At 31.0% G+C, this 4627-nt stretch overlaps 1 protein-coding gene across 7 annotated transcripts in view; it reads right to left on the bottom strand.

Moving 5' to 3' along the window:
- The window catches only part of LOC106682101 (uncharacterized), a 37466-nt gene that overhangs the window by 29150 nt on the left and 3689 nt on the right, over positions 1-4627 (bottom strand). The window lies entirely within an intron of this gene.

A 4627-nucleotide genomic window follows, 5' to 3' on the forward strand; every position in this document is an offset into this window, starting at 1 on the left:
AAATTATGTATTCATACCAACGTTTCGAACTGAGTTTCAGGTCTTCATCAGGGCTATGGAACAAAAAGAGATAACAACCATCATTCAGAGAAACAACTTTGGAAATATACATAACTATGAATTGAAAATAAAAAATAATTCAATTTCATTTGTTAGTTTATTATTTCTTTTTAATTTTATGTATATAGGTAGGTTTTTTGATATTAAGAACTTGGAATAGAAAAACACCGAGGAGGTATTGCCTTCGGGAGGTTGGATAGAGCCACTTCAACTCGGAATACCAGCGGGAGACATGAGAGCGCCTAGGGAAACCAAAGATAAATCTTACAAAACAATTCATGAGTCTCTTCGGTCTCAACTCTAGTCCTGCAGATAGCCCTCCATAAACCAAGGATCCGTTATTTTCTGTTAGAAAAAGTTTTAATTTTGAACTAGACTGTATAAGAAACACAGTAAACGTCATAAAAAACTAAATATTGAATTTTATATATAATCTTTACACTTTCTTGAGACTGGTAATTATTGTTTTATAAAATAAATTTTATCCAATTTTAGTCTCAAAAAATTTATATTTCTTTCGTTTCGGCCAATTCGGCCATCCTCAAGGGCAATTTTAGAATCACGTCAATTTTTAAAAACTTTATTCAGGCTATTCAGCTCAGATCATTAATTACCCCATTTGTCAATTATTCATATAAAATTAAAAATTAAAACTTTTAATTTAATTCGAAATTATTTAATTAAAAATTAAAACTTTTAAATTACACAATAGTGTAATTGTGTACTGAAATTAATGACCTGGGCAGAATAGCCTGCATAAAGTTTTTTAAAACTGATGTGGTTCTAAAATTATATTATGATTGTCCTTGAGGATGGCTGAAATGGCCGAAACGTCGGACTTATAAAGAAATATAAATTGTTTTGGGACTAAAATTAGATAAAATTTATTTTATTTAAAGAGTAAATATTGAAATATTTATAGCTCACTTTATTCTGGGACATATGTCCCCTAAGAATAATTACATGGTTCATAGAGTGAGATTTTTATCTGACGAGCGTTTACAAATTTTCAGATAGTAGAATGAAATTACATTGTTTTTTTTCTCAAATGTATCATTAAAATTATCCATTCTGGTTTAATAACAGGGATATGAATACCACAAACACAGGAAAGAACTGAGCTGTCACAACAACAAAAATGGCGGCGATCTCAACTGGTCTATTGTGTGACGTCATTCTCCATTTAACAGACCAAGTAACAGACTCTCAGCCATGTTAAATGTTATTTCAATTTTTTTCGATTTAACATGAGTTTTTCCATTTAACACGCTTTAACATGTTAAACCAAAGATCATGAATACCCCTTAAATAGGGCTGCTATTTAAAATCATGTTAAATGCATAAGAGCTCCTAGCGGATTTTTTGAGCAACTTGTTTTAGAACCTTTCCTTCCAAAACTTCGTATTATTGTTTACTACTAAATTTTGATTACAATAATTTATTAGGATATGCCTAAAATAAGTAAAAAGTGGAAGTTATGTAAAAGCTTGGCTACTGAGTGTCTTGTTGATCTAACTTATAAGGAAGAGAATCAAGATGAGCTAATTAACAACTCTCATTACATTATTATTGTTGTCATTCATTGCTTCATTAGTTATAAATACATCCAAAACAATACTAACACAATTAAAACACAAACTGCAAGCAAGTAACCTATTACGACTACAAATAAAATGGTGATGAGCTCAGCTGGTCTGTTGTGTGACGTCATTCTCCGTTCAACAGACCTAGTAACAGACTCTCAACCATGTTACATGTTAAAAGAAGGAAATATTTCTATATTTAACATAGTTTTTCCATTTAAAACGCTTTAACATGTTAAACTAAAGATCATGAACACCCCTATAATTAGGAGGTTTTAATATTAAAGTCGCCGGAGTATACATTTGAAGTATCGAGATATATTTATAGAATAAAATAAAGACGATAAATCCATAATCAGGACTAGCGATAACCCAATAATCGAGGAGAACCATTAAAACAAGAAATAATAATGTTATCGTTGCATAAATCCACGAATAAAAATTTGATTGCAAATTTCAGCATTCAAGATAACCTTATAACCAACAACAAAATTATATTGTAAAATATGAAATTATTATTATTGTTCAAATATCATTGGTTTTTTTTCTGGTTACGTAATGATGACTCCTAGAATATTTTCTGCTTCGTAATGAAGGTTTAGTTGAACTTTGGACAGTCATCAATTATATTCATCAGTTAGGATAACTTTAGCATGCATATAACAATTTACTCTAGAATACAAAGTATTTTATATCGTATGAGGAAAAAAATTGAAATGAAAAATGAGATAAAAAAAAAAATCCGCATAAAATGATCAAACAATGATTGTATTCTTAGGTATTATATAATTGGAGAAGATTATCGGGGGTGCAGTCAGCAAAAAAATAAATAAATAAACAAAAAATTATGTATTCATACCAACGTTTCGAACTGAGTTTCAGGTCTTCATCAGGGCTATGGAACAAAAAGAGATAACAACCATCATTCAGAGAAACATAAAATTGAAAAGAAATAATATTATCTTTTATTGGAAGATTATTGATTGACCGTGTGTATAGATGAATGGAATATGGTCCGGGTGCGGTTAAAAAAAAACTCAAATAGTAGATAATTATACTATTTGAGTTTTTTTTTTTTACCGCACCCGGACCATATTCCATTTATATTATATTTTATTATTCACTGTTATCAATCTGCTATTGTATAATCCCATGGTTATTAATCAACTATTTTGCATTATTCAATTCAATATTTTATATAATTCCAAATTTGTTAGTATACTATTTCTTTTCAATTTTATGTTCTCTAAACGAAGGTTGTTATCTCGTTTTGTTCTATAGCCCTGATGAACACTTGAAACTCAGACCGAAACGTCGGCATAAATAAATAATTGTTTATTTATGTTCTTTTTGCTGACCGCACCCCCCGACCATCTTCCCAAATCAGTAATATAAGGTCAACTATCTACACCTCATAAGAGCTTCTTGCGGATTTTCCAAGCAACTTGATTAGTAACCTTTCCTTCCAAAATAAAGGTCAGGAAAACTAGATAATAATAAAGAGAATAGGAACACCACCTTACCCAAGCACAAGAATGAACTGAAGGCGGATCAGAAGACCAACTGGATAGTGGAGGGAGGGAAAGTGGTGGTTAACAAATACGTTACATTTCAAAGAAAAAAAAATAATATTAGGAAATATTAAATATAGGCAGACATCAAACGATAATATACACAATAAAGTGGTGGCAGCAGAACTTCATTCTTATCAGCCCTGACAAGTGGGGGGGGGGGGAAACGTTGGTTAACAATAAAGTGTTTTGTTACTATTTTGATACCTTTTTTTGTGGCCAACACATGGTTTTAAAATGAAAAATCGATTGTGTAACATATGTTTTTATTGTTTTAAAAATCATATGTTCGCTTTTGTTTTTTGTACTGTGAAAAGTAAATAATACACTTTTTGAGTCTCTTGATGTGCACAGACATCTATGCTTCTATTTAATCTTAGTATCCAGCAGACGGTCATCTTCGCCAGCTTCTGCACGACGGGCGGACCACGTTGGCTCATCCTCCAAGATGACAAGGCGGGCAGACATACGTCTTTCCAAAACTACCTCCACCAGGACATAATCTAACCTACAGCAGGGGTCCCAGCAATCACCCACGGTGATATAAAAACATTTTTTTTTTTAGCTCTTGTTCAACCTTTATTTAATTTTTGTAATAGTTTAAAGTTTGCTTTGTTCTTTTTTTTTTTTCTAGTTTGTATATTTTCTATATTTTGTTTTCCTTTATTATGTTCACTTATTTTAAAATACAATAATAATAAATCTAATTCCTCTCGAATCCGATCCTTACAGTCCAAAATCCTTAATGCTCCTTACTTTGCCACAAATCAAAACATCCATCAGGACCTCAATGTCCCCTATGTTGTCGATTTGGCCAGAACCAGATACCAATCCTTCCATAATAAACTTCCCAACCACCCAAACCAACTCGTTTCTAAACTGGCTTCTCCTTCACTATAATCCTCCTAGACGTCTGAAAAGAAGATGTCCTCGAGATCTCCTCCTATAGAAATGTTTTAAGAGTTCTACCAATGGATAGATTCTCCACATGTTTTTATCATGTCATAATATCACTTACAGGAAATTTACTTGATGTGTATATATGTATACAGTTGTAAATATCAATAAATAAATTATTAAAAAAAATAAATAATAATAATAACAAAATTCTGCTGTTAGTTTCCTTTGTTTTCATTTTTATTCACGGTTGGGCTAGGGCTAGTAAAGGTTACTTTTGAACCTCCTCCAATAAAGGAGAAAGATACTACAAAAAATATATATGGATAAAATACAATAATGAAATAAAATTAAAGGAATGGATACAACAAATATTATATGGTGAACCAAATAAAATATAAAAAACTGAAAGAGGTACAAAGGTGTGTAAATTTATATTATGAAAACAACATTAATTTATTATTTAGTTGTAGATAGTTGACCGTAGATTAATGATTGGAGAAGTTTGTCGGGGGG

Source organism: Halyomorpha halys, unplaced genomic scaffold (assembly GCF_000696795.3).
Source record: "Halyomorpha halys isolate HHAL.00 unplaced genomic scaffold, Hhal_1.1 Scaffold22.1, whole genome shotgun sequence".
Taxonomy (NCBI): domain Eukaryota; kingdom Metazoa; phylum Arthropoda; class Insecta; order Hemiptera; family Pentatomidae; genus Halyomorpha; species Halyomorpha halys.